Genomic DNA, 13,190 nt, shown 5'->3' on the forward strand with positions numbered 1-13,190 from the left:
TTCGGCTGCACCTACAAATTCTGTCCATAAAAGTTATAAACAGAATAGTTGACAAAGGGCAGCCTTGGCGGAGTCCAACCCTCACTGGGAATGAATTCGACTTACAGCCGGCAAACTGCGGAACGAACTCTGACACAGGATGTACAGAGACCGAACAGCCCTTACCAAAGGGCTTGGTACCCCGTAATCCCGGAGCATCCCCCCACAGGACTCCCCGAGGCACACGGTCAAACGCCTTCTCCAAATCTAGTAAACAGATGTAGCCTCCTACGCACCCTCGAGGACCCTGCTGAGGGTGTAGAGCTGGTCCTCTGTTCTACGGTCGGGACGAAAAACCACACTGCTCCTCCTGAATCCGAGATTATACTTCCCGATGCACCCTCCTCTCCATCACCCCTGAATAGACTTTACCGGGGAGGGGGAGGAGTGTGATACCTCTACAATTGGAACACACCCCGTTCTTAAAAAGGGCGACCACCACCCCGGTCTGCCAATCCAGAAGCACTGCCCCGATGACCACAAGATGTTGTAGAGGCGTGTCAGCCACGACAGCCCCACAACATCCAGAGCCTTTAGGAACTCAGGGCAGAACTAATCGACCCCTGGGGCCTTGCCACCGAGGAGCTTTCCAACCACCTCAGTGACTTCGACCCCAGAGATAGGAGAGCCTAGCTCATAATCCCCAGATTCTGCTTCCTCAAATGAAAGCGTGATGGTGGAATTGAGGAGGTCTTCAAAGTATTCTCCCCACCGTTTCACGATGTCCAGAGTCGAGGTCAGCAGTACCCCATCTCCGCTATACACAGTGTTAATGGTGCACTGCTTTCCTCTCCTCAGGTTTGTTCCGTAGTGGTGAAGAAAGAGGTGAGCCGAAAGGCTTAGCTCTCGATTTACCAGTCAATCTATGTTCCTACCCTCACCAATGGTTACGAGATGTGGGTCGTGACTGAAAAGACAAGATCCCGGATACAAACGGCCAAAATTAGTTTCCTCCGCAGGGTGTCCAGGCTTTCCCTTAGAGATGGGGTCAGAAGCTCGGTCATCCGGGAGGGACTCGTTGTCGAGCCACTACCACCACCAGTCAAGGTGGCTCAGGCATCTGGTTCGGATGCCTCCCTGGAGAGGTGTTCCGGGCATGTCCCACCGGCGAATAGCCCCGGGCATGACCCAGGACACGATGGAGAGACTATGTCTCTCGGCTGGCCTGGGAAAGCCTTGGGATCCCGCCGCAGGAGCTGGTTGAAGTGGCTGGGGAGAGGGAAGTTAAGGCTTCCCTGCTAAAGCTGCTGCCCCCGCGACCCGACCCCGGATTAAGCGGCGGATGGATGGACGGACGGACGGAAACTAAGCGCAAGAATAAAAACATAATTATCAAAACTAAGCCTTTCGGGGTTTGTTAGTGTGCAAAAGGGTTGGCAAACGCTTACATGAATCTTCCTGAGGGAAGCTGAAGTAGAAGTGTCAGCAGATGCATCCAGATGAAAAAATGCACTCTCAATTGGTCACAGATACAAATACCTGAATCATTTCCAAATGTTCAATGGGACTCAGCTTTTGTTGACTTCAGCGGATTAAAGAGTGCATTCCGGCAAATCCTTAAAAGGAATGTTTGGACTAAAAAAGCAGGATTTGGACACACTGCGCTTTGCATAGGCCAAGGAATTGTTAAAAAAAAAAATTAAGATGTCGTAACATTACCTTGAAATGTATTGACTTTTTGTATGACACTTGAATAGAACATAACAGCCATTAAATAATTTGTAATTTCCCAAGACACTGTTGTTTATTGGAGGTTACGTGTTTCAGGAAGTGACTTTAAAAACATCCCACAATTATCCAGAGAACAGTGCTGCAGCTGCTCATGTTTACAGTTTGACCCAAAATGTGATCCCCGTAGAAATTACTTAAAGCATTGAAATGCATTGGCTTACATTCATAGGACTGTTGTTCTAATTGTTAAAAGCTGCCATGCAGTGCAAGTATGTGTGCTGTAGTTACTGAAACAAATACTGCCATGAAAATGGTACTAATGAGATGATGTTAGGTAATCAAGACCAACATTTTGTAAAAATCTGTCTCTTAAATAACTAAATTCCTACAATTTGCCACAAATTTGTCTGAAATTGTGGACAGAGGATTATTCACTGGTAAGCAGAAGAACCTCCACGTCCCATTAAAAAAATGGTCATCATTCTCTATGAACCAGCAAATGTTCCGCTCGAGTACGGTTGGGTATGCAAACACAAATACTGTACGAGAGTACTTTCAATTCTCTTTCTGTTTACATGTGAAGGACTGTGCTCTGCGAGTCTCTTACATGCAATTAAATCTCAATCAATAAATAAATGCATCACAGTTTGTTTGGTCATTGGTTACAAAATGTCAAAGGCAGTTTTTACATATACACTACTGTATGTGTGGTTACATAACCCAGAGATATTTTATTTGGATTTGTAATCGCTAACATCCCGTCTGTGGTGGAGCTGCTACACTTTATCAACAAGCTCTCTCGCTTGAAATAAAACAGAACAGTGAGTACGAACAGGACACAAGCAAAAAAAAAAAAGTCTAAAGGCGTCAGTTTGGTTGGCTGCAGCTGGGCTCTGTTGTTCTAAAAAACAGTGAAATGAAGAGTTTTTTTTTTTTTAATTATTTATGTATTTATTAGTGCTGTCAAATCTATCGCGATAACGGCCGGTAATTAATTTTTTTTAATTAATCACATTAAAATTAGGGCCGTCAAACAATTAAAATTTTTCATCGAGTTAATCACAGCTTAAAAATTAATTAATCGTAATTAATCGCAATTCAAACCATCTATAAAATATGCCATATTTTTTTTGTAAATTATTGTTGGAATGGAAAGATAAGACACAAGACAGATATATACATTAGACATACTGAACATAAGTACTGTGTTTGTTTCTTATAACAATAAATCAACAAGATGGCATTAACATTAACATTCTGTTAAAGCGATCCATGGATAAAAAGACTTGTAGTTCTTAAAAGATAAATGTTAGTACAAGTTATAGAAATTTTATATTAAAACCTCTCTTAATGTTTTCGTTTTAATAAAATTTGTAAAATTTTCAATCAAAAAATAAACTAGTAGCTCGCCATTGTTGATGTCAATAATTACACAATGCTCATGGTGCTGAAACCCATAAAATCAGTCGCACCCAAGCGCAAGCAGAGGGCGACAAAACTCCAAAAAATACAAGTAACAAGTTGATATGACACTGTGCTGTCATTTTAATCTGTTTGAGCGGGGCATGTGCGTTAATTGCGTCAAATATTTTAACATGATTAATTTTTAAAAATTAGTAAACCGCCCGTTAACGCGATAATTTTGACAGCCCTAGTTAAAATATTTGACGCATGCGCAGAATGACCTGCTCATGTATTGCCTCAAACAGATTACAATGATGCCGTTTTTTGCACATTGGCAGCTAAGAGGCAGAGAAAGGCGATTGGACACAGGCGTTCATTGGACCGCGCCGTTTATTGGCATAAGCTTCGGCAACTCCTTCACAACAAACATAAGTATAATGTAGTGAAAGCACGACAAAGATCATACTCCTATCTCTCAAAAAAAAATAATGTTCACAAAAAGAAAGGCGCCCAATCAAAATTGCTATGCAAAATACACATAAAACTTACTTAGACATTGGTCAAACTCTTTTCAAACATTACGTTTAGCTCCACAAATACACTGGATGGCAATATTTAGTCACAATATGCAAACTATCAGAGGTCTCGTACATTGTGAAGCCAGCACTCAAATGACAGTGAAGGGAACTACGCATCAGTCGAGGGACAAAACACACTCATTGGCTTGATTTCTAAGTAATTTAAAACTCGGAATTGACACCAAGTGGTGTATTTCAATCACTACCTTACGTAGTTAAAGACGCTTTGGAAGAACGGCAGGGAGCCCATGTGATGTCACCGCTCGCGACGTCAACAATGGCGAGCTGGTAGTTTATTTTTTTGATTGAAAATTTTACAAATTTTATTAAAACGAAAACATTAAGAGAGCTTTTAATACAAAATTACTATAACTTGTAGTAACATTTATCTTTTAAGAACTACAAATCTTTCTATCTGTGGATCCCTTTAACAGAAAGAATGTTTGTTAAAGAATAATGTTAATGCCATCTTGTGGATTTATTGTAGTATGTATATATATGTGTATATATATATATATATATATATATATATATATATATGTATGTATGCATGCATACATATATACGTATACATATATGTATACATATATGCAGTCCAGGTCCTCCCAATGCTTATTATTTATGAAAAAGCCATTGAATCATCAATGATTTGTAGAGGCATTTATTTGCATCTCAGGTCATTGGGTATATGGTAAATTGTACTAAATGCATTTATGGGAAAGTGCTTTTCCGAACTTTCACCGATCATTGTTAAAGCTGTCGATACGATTTACAACTCAGAGGAGGACAACGTCGTAACAGCCTACTGACTCACTGTTTCAATTCTCACAGCTGCCTGCCATGTGGCTCCTCTGTGACTCGTGCATAATCCCTGTCTAAATGCCTGCAATACCAAACAAGCACAAAATGCAGGAAAACCCCCTTCAACCCACAAGACCACCATCAAATTCTTGCTAAATTACTATGATGATATACAAAACCCTAGACTAGAGCTGGGATATTGGGGTTGGTTTGCAAAGCTGAAAAAAACACAAAAATAGAATAAACAAAAACAACAAATGTCAAATGTCAATTGTGAAGAAACACAATCTGGATAAATCATAATATAATATTATGTTTGGAATTAAGGAGGGATCTTGGAGAGTAATGTTTGCGAATGTATAGAGTTTCCAGTTTTTTTTTGTACTGGCTCAAGAGCACTTTGGTAAGACTTGGGGAGTTCTGTTTCATGTTTGGTGAGGCTACTTAAAGTAAATATGGAGTGTAACATTTAATGTAAAGATTAAGTGTGACTGACATTTTGTAACATTTCACTAATTCACTTTACAAGGCATACTCACACCAACTGTTGTTAATCTTACTTTTAAAATGGTAATTATAGTTACAAATTACTTCTGCCAAAAAGTATTTGAGTTAGTAACTTTGTTACCTCAATTTAAGAGTAATTAGTTACTTGGTACGGTAACTGACATTACATTTCATGTTCTATACATTATTACATGATCCATTCTATAACGTCTTTCACATCAAATATGTTTATATTAACTGCTTGAATTGAACTGAATTGTCTTTTTCATTAAAAAAAAAAAAAAATGCTGTGAGAACAAAGCCTTTTTGTTTTTCCTGTTGTACGGAACCCGCACCGAACCATGACCGATGATATACCGATATTTTTCAATATGTAGGTGTGGCTCTGAATCTCTTCCCTCTCCGATCTTTGCTCTAGTTGTTTTGATTTTTTTTTTAAATCATACAAAGTTTATGGATACTTCATTCAAGAAAAGTTTAGGGCAAGTGACTATTTTTGGTAATAAAAAAACAACAACAAAAAAACAAATTATTATTATATTGTAGCATCGAAAAGGACAGTGCCCACTTGGTGATGATAAGGCATACTCAACAGGAAAACAGTTCATTATTTTCAATTAATTGTACTCACCTGAACGCCAAGAACTGTATGTTAAAAAAAAAAAAGTTGCCCAAGAGCTTAAGATGACGCTCGCCACGCTAAATGCTAATGCTAGCGAGAGCACGAGTGCTATGCTAACACTCCCAGCCACCTAGCAAAGCATTTACAACTCCCTGTCCTCCTCTCCCCTCCCGCTCTGCTCTCTCCGTGTCTCCCGCTTCATTCACCCAAATTGCAGTAACGCGCGCCTTAACATTCTCAGTAATGGTAACGGCATTATAAAGATGGGAAAAGCATTTAATTAAATTATTCACTACCGACCAAAATAACACCGTTAGTAACGCCGTTATACTCAAACGCCGATATTAACAACACTGTTCACACCATCATTGAATAAGCAGACGCATGAATCAGTACTCCGGGACTTTGGGGCTCCGTGCAGACAGTAACTGGGGTCTGCAGGGGGCGTCAATGCAACGCTAGGAGCAACAATTATAATAGTAAACAATTACTCGCGTGCATGCGCCCCTAACAATTTGCCGCCCCGGGCGACCGCCCAACATAACCGTGCCAGGAACCGCCATTGGTCACACCACAATTCTGGCACTGTCTCATTCTGTGCAAAACAAATTAACACTCAATGAAATAAATCTAAAGTATGAAAGAGTATTAAGACTCAACCACAACTCTTGTGGGAATAAGCAGTTTAGAAGATGGGTGGATTGATAAAATATGACAATATTGAAGCATTATCTTATGAGGGCAAAAAACTTGACTTCTATGCACAGTATACAGGCTATATTCATGCAACACTCCTACAATAATAGCATCATGACTTTAATGTCCTAACATTAAGTCTTTATTCTTGTAATATTAGAATTTACACTGTTGTTTAACTATAATTTTTTTACCCAAAAAAAGTTGCAAAAAGCCTTGCTCACCATTGAAAACATTTTGATGTCTTGGCACAAACCTCTTTTACAGAATTATTTTAACAAGTCGTTTTTGGACAATTCTTATTATACATGGATATTGTACTTTGGTGGTGCAGCAAGCAATAGTGATTACCCTCATTTTCAGACTACAAGGCGCACCTGACTATAATCCGCCACCCACCAAATTTGGCACGAAAACAGCATTTGTTTATGGCTAAGCAGCACCGGACTGTAAGCTGCAGTTGTCTTCACTGAGTTATGGGATGTTTACACCAAAATATATTAACTGGGAACACTTTACTTGACATCGGTATCTTAAGACTGTCATCAGACCAAATGAAACACCATGAAGCTTTGAACCAATTGGCTGCTAAGCTTCATTGCTTCAAGAAACTTCATTGGCCATCACTGCTTCTTTGGGGGAGACAGTCAACCTCTGCTGCCACCTGCTGTCAACACTGCTGTCGTCCAACATGCCACCTAGGATGCATTACAGCAGTACAGATGAAATTAACAATGAAAACTCATGTTCTGTGCTAATTATTTCTTCAGTTACTGTTCCAGTTGTTTCATTAATTGCTAATTATGGTATTTGGTAACGCTTTATTTGACAGTGGTGCCATCAGACTGTCATAAGACCATCATACTAATGACATGACACTGCCATGAGCATGAATGAACGCTTATGACATATGGCATTTTGTGCCATCTGGCAAATTATCTCATTTTGGATGGATGCAAAAGATCCGAGCTGGACATAAATCGAGTTAGTGACATAATTTGCCGGATGACACTTAATGACATCTGTCATAAGCATTCATTGATGCCCATGATGTGTCATGTCATAATTATGACGGTCTTAAGGCATTCTTATGACGCTGATTTGAAAGTGTTAACTATTAACCCAAATAAATTAACAAATAAGCCTCACTGGGCTATAAGCCGCAGGATTCAAAATGAGGGACAAAAGTAGCGGCTTAGGCTATAGTCCGAAAATTACGATGTGCATGCGTATATGAGTCTTCCTCTCTTTTGGTATGAAACTTTTCCCAGGAGACTATAAGTTGTGATGTAGCTTTGGACCAACTGTACATTTGTATTGATTTATAGGACGAATAGTGTACTGTATGTTCCACTGAAATATGTTCCAATACTTTTATCCATTTCAGATCTGAGTAAGCATTACCAATTACCACACATTAATAAGTACCACACCTTTATCATTTTAAAGTGTGAACTTCCAAACAACTACACAATAGCTGTAGCAGTGTTTATTTCGTCAACTAATGCTTTTTTTCATGATGAAGACGAGACGATAACTAGCTAACAACATATTTTGGGAGACTTAAACATAACGAGCCTATTGCCAGTTTTCGTCAAGAACGAGATGAAAATGTGCAATGGTTTCCGTCACATGTTCACCATGTGTGACATTTTGTGTAGTTAGCCAGCATCGTAGCAGTGTCTGCTTGTGTCACTCTTATAATGTGTTGCACCTCCCCACCCCCCACTCACCATTGTAGTGTCCTCCAGTCTCAAGGCTTGCACACAAGGTAGGATTTGTATTCTTATCTTGGCCAGAGAGAATATGCAATGTTGCATTAGCCTTTACATGTCTGTGCTGAGTGATCATACCACACTAAATGTAACTCGTGCCGTTAGCATAGCATTCGCAAACGCATTAGGCTAATGCTAACAGCGAGCGTCCTCTTACAACTTTTTTCACATACAATTCGTGGCGTCCTGGTGGGTATAAGTCTTTGAAAATAATGTACTGTTTTCCTGCTGAGTGTGTATTAATTCAGGTTGGCGTTGTCCTTGTATACGCTACAATATGTGCTGGTCTGTTAATGATCATTTGAAATAATTGGAACCCTTTATTTATTTATTTTTGGAGTAACTTTTTTAAAATTTTACATACTAAAACATTTTTAGTTAACATCCACTAAAACTAGATGAAATTAGTCTTGAGTTTTAGTCAACAAAAACAAGACAAAGACCAACACATTTTGAGATGACTAAATATGACTAAGGGCCCAAGTACACCGCATGCGTGATCGTTGCGTTTCCGGTCCGACTCCGGTAAAAAATAGCGCCGGAGCCAATCCGTTCCCATTATATCCTATTGTTCAACGTATACCTGCCGCGTCAGTGCTCCGGCTTGACTGCGAACCACCTCCGGCGTGCCACATGCCCGCCGGATGGTATAGGCTATTTTCTATTTTTGCCGGACACGCATCCGACAAAATGGGCGGAGCTGGGCCTGGACGTAACAGCCCAGGTGCCTAATCACGGTTTAAACACGAGCGAAGATGGATGATGAGCGCTTCATCATGGAGGTGGAAACCCACAAAATCATTTATGATGCAGCAGATCCTTTCTATAAGGACAATATAAAAAAGGAAGCTGCAAGGTGTCCTATTATGTGTGTTTTTCTGTCCTGATCTCATCATGATGCAGTCATGTCTGTCTCTTAATTCCAGATTAACTAAAATATCGATATGCAAAGAAAATATGTGTTCTCTCTCTGCTTCTCTGATGAGTATAGACTCCGTGTGTTTTTCGTTGTTTTAAATGGCACATTATCGCGCGCGATCACGTGAGAGCTCACGGGGGGGACGAGGTTGGCGGACCGCAGCCGTGCAGCAGCCGGTATGATTTGCCTGTTTTTGACGGACTGCGTGGCACGCAGGCAACACTGAACCGGACCGGAACCGCAACGATCACGCATGCAGTGTACTTGGGCCTTAAGACTAATAAGTATCATTGTCCAAAAGACTAAGACGGAAATTAAAATGGCTGCCAAAAATAACACTGAACAGTAGTGGGTTGTTGTTTTTTTTTTGGTAACTTTTGGTGTCAAGTAAGATTAATTAGCAATAATTCAAACTTCTTTCCACTTTTTGAGGGTTGAAGTCAACAGCAATAAATGAGTCTGTAGGTGGGACGTTGAGACTGGCTGAGGTTGTCGGAAAGTGTGAAACGACCAATCCACCCACTTTCAGTCTTGGAAGTGTCACTTTATTATAAATGTGTCAATAGTGTATTATTGCTGGACAGGCGTCTGTTGGTGAACTTTGATGGTGTCCATGCACTACACACAGTTCTTGGGTTTTGTTCATCTTTGTTGACAGTCAACAGTGTAGTGCAGCAGCAGGTGTGATTCCTGTCATCCTTCACATACAAACAGAATAATAGCAACCTGGACTGCATGTGTTGTTACAGCTGCCAATGGAACAAGGTCTTTGGGGGCCAGTCAACTCTGCAGTTAGCTCATGTCTTAGACTGTGGAAGTTTGTGTTTGCTCAAACACGTGTATGCTGAACTCCATTATGTACACCACATGCAGTCTTAGTCCTCAATCATTTCTATTAACCAAAGTGACAAAGTTTTTATTCATTTAGCAGACAAAGTGTCCCAGCTCAGAAAACGGCACTAAAATCTAAATTGGAGAAAAATGAGAGTGATTGGAGTTTAAATGTTTTGTTTGAAAATTTTGGTCCTGTGCCACGCTGGGTGACAAATCATTAACTCTTATTACAACACATTCCATCAGCTCATGCCAGTTAACAGTCTATCAGACTTTAAGTGTTGAAAGAAAGAGAACTGACAGGGTGTGATATCCTCCCATTAATAGCCTTACAAACATATTAAATGACTGACCAAGAGTATGCACCACCTAGACCTAATAGAATTCCCAGAACCGAAATGGACAGAAGCTTCCCCTAGGTTACTTAGTTACTTAGGTTCGCTAGGAAGGTTCTGTACAACAGAGCCTTCCTGAGAAGTCTACTGCTTTAAGATGGCAGCTGTTTACTGACGCCGGCGAGTGTATGATTTCGCATCTCCTTCTCTATACATTTGCTAACGCCGCCAAATCTGTCATTTCGCATCTAGTTCTATAGAAATGTGATATCTTGCGTAGCATCATGTGGGCGTAGTTTGTAGGCTGTCGGCTACAGTCAGGTATTATTGAAGCCACCTAGCCGAGCATCGCGTTAGCAACGGCGTCATAATTCCTTTCCCTCCTTCCCACTCCCAGACTTCTCTCTCTGTGTCCTTAGACTTTTCTGGCGTCATTCAACCAACGTGGTAAAGCATAGTAACGCACACCTTTACATCCACAGTAACGGTAAAACGTGGCAAAGATGAGAAAAGTAATTAATTAGATTATTCACTACTGAAAAAAAATAACGCTGTTAGTAACAACACTGGTTACAACGTACTCAAGCGATTTCGACGTTACGATGCCGGAGTCTTGTCCGCCATTTTGTTTCCAGCCCTTTTTTTTTTTAGTCGCATGAACAGTACCTTATTGTACCTCAAAGTATCTTATTTTTACTGTGCTTGATTATTTTTTACGTGTTCTGCTCTCACTAAACGTGAAGTTCAACTTTACAGAAAGCAAACAAGGCAATTGTGCTTCTTAAAGCTTTGTACTTCCTTCACTTTTGACAATTTGTAACGCTGTAACGCACATATGTACCCATAGGTTCAAAAGGTCTCGCATTTCAACAATAAAACACTTGACATAAAACAATTGGTGTTCGAACGTCCATTGAGTCTGATCAATATTTGAATGTAGTGGATTAAATTAGCTTAATTTGCCTAGCAAAAGTCCGCTATCTTAAATGCTACCAATGCTAATGTATATGCAATTCACATAGGAAACTGCATAAATATTAGCTGAAACAACTTACAGTCAAACCAGAGCGCAGCTACGTGTCTTTTATTCATGTCAGACGTCTAAGTCTGCTTCTGAGTCATACAAGGAAACAGTCCAACCAGACTCAACGCTGCCACCAGAGGGAAGTGTATTCTCCATCATTAAACAAAATAAAATAAGTTTTGGACTTACTATACTGTACTGTACTGTACTATAGCCCAGTGGTCCCCAACCTTTTTTGCACCATGGTGCAATGGTGTGATATGGGTCTTTTTTAAATGGACCGGCAATGTTTGGCAGAAAATTACCATAAATGTAAATAAACACAACAGGGCTAAAAACTAACTTTAAGTGCAGGGGAAATGTAACTCACCATACGCTGAATCAACCTTTTATGCAAGTGGCCTCTCCTAAAACTTGACGGCAAATAACTTGGTCGCAGACATAATGATTTCTTCTCCAATCGTGAAAGGTTTCTTGGCTTAAGCAAGTTTGCCATGAGGTATGATGCTCTCAGTACATTCGCTTTTGTTGCCTCGTTCGCTAGCTTGTTGCCAGAACAGAATGGACAGCCGGTGGTCTTTTCCCCATAAAAAAGCTGTCCAAAGACATCGCCTCCTGCTGCGCACAGCCAACAGCAGCTAACGTTACTGTTTACATAGACTGATGCTGGGTTGCTATTAGTGTGCAAACACCCCAGTAATGGCGCCCAACCGCTAGAGGTTCAGGTACGCGAATCTCTACTCAGTTTAGTAAAGAGGCATAGGCCAGATTGCGGTCGTTATCAAATTATGTATTATTTCTCTGGTACAGGTCCTCGGCCCTAGTGTTGTGGATCCCTGCTGAGTTGCTGAGCCTATTACATGACTTTATTATGCCAAAAAGATGACAAACAAATCTTAAAATTTAGGCCGATACTCTATGACCATTACCCGTTCAAAGAGCATGAGTGCCCTCTAGTGGAGAAAAAACATTGTTAACTCTGAATGGTGTAATGGAGTCATCTGTTTATTGTTGCGACATCTTATTGATGAAACAGGTAGCGCTACTGTCGGCATCTCTGGCAAAAATAAAGTCAATATGGTGAATTAAAAGGAAATATTTAACAAGTCTAGTGTTCGCCCAAAGTAGCAGAGTAAGAGTAGTGTTTGTTCTTCACAAATCTACACAAGTAAAAGTAAAATTTATTGTTTGGTAAATCTACTCTAAGAATGACATTTTTCTCAGGTTACTCGAGTAAATGTAACCAGTTACTACCCACCTCTGTATAGTACACAACATAATTGAGTACACCCTCTTAGGAAAGTAAGATTTTAATCAACATCTCAGTTAATAGTTTTTACAATTTCAATTTCTGTTGGACTGCAGTTCAGGCATGTGCGGGAGGGGGGGGGGGTGCTTGAGTACCTGCCCCTTTGCCCCTACATTCCCAAAGTGCCCCTTTTGTCTGGGCTTTTTATATTGTGTGTGTGTGCATACAGTATGTGTGTGCTGGCCGACTGGCACACCACCGAGTACTTTACTTGAACACCGATAACACCTTAATTTTTTAATTTTATTTATTATTATTTATTTTATTTTTTTTTTATAAAAGCTGTCTGTGTGCCGCTAAGCCGGCGCATACCCCCCTCTCCCTGCACGCTGTTCCTCTGTGACCTGGGTGTGTGGTGAGGAGTCTGAGGACATTTGGTGGTTGAAAACAAACGGTGTTACCCTATTAAATCGCGTTCGAGCAAATACTGTAATGAAAATTCTTACACCAGGTTTATTGTGGGGATATTTTAAAAATAATAATATGTAATTTTTTCTTATATAGTTTTCTACTTTAATAATTGATTACCCCCTGCCCCAAGGCTATTTCGACCCGTGTGTCTCTACTCTTTATAGGCAACCATATTTATCCGTTCTCTACGTTATCTAGAAAGGTACACATCTTTAAGTTCTCTAATAATGAAACAATAGTTTTGAAAAAACGGTGCTAATTGTGG

The sequence above is a fragment of the Corythoichthys intestinalis genome, chromosome 19 (assembly GCF_030265065.1).
Source record: "Corythoichthys intestinalis isolate RoL2023-P3 chromosome 19, ASM3026506v1, whole genome shotgun sequence".
In the NCBI taxonomy this organism is placed as follows: Eukaryota; Metazoa; Chordata; class Actinopteri; order Syngnathiformes; family Syngnathidae; genus Corythoichthys; species Corythoichthys intestinalis.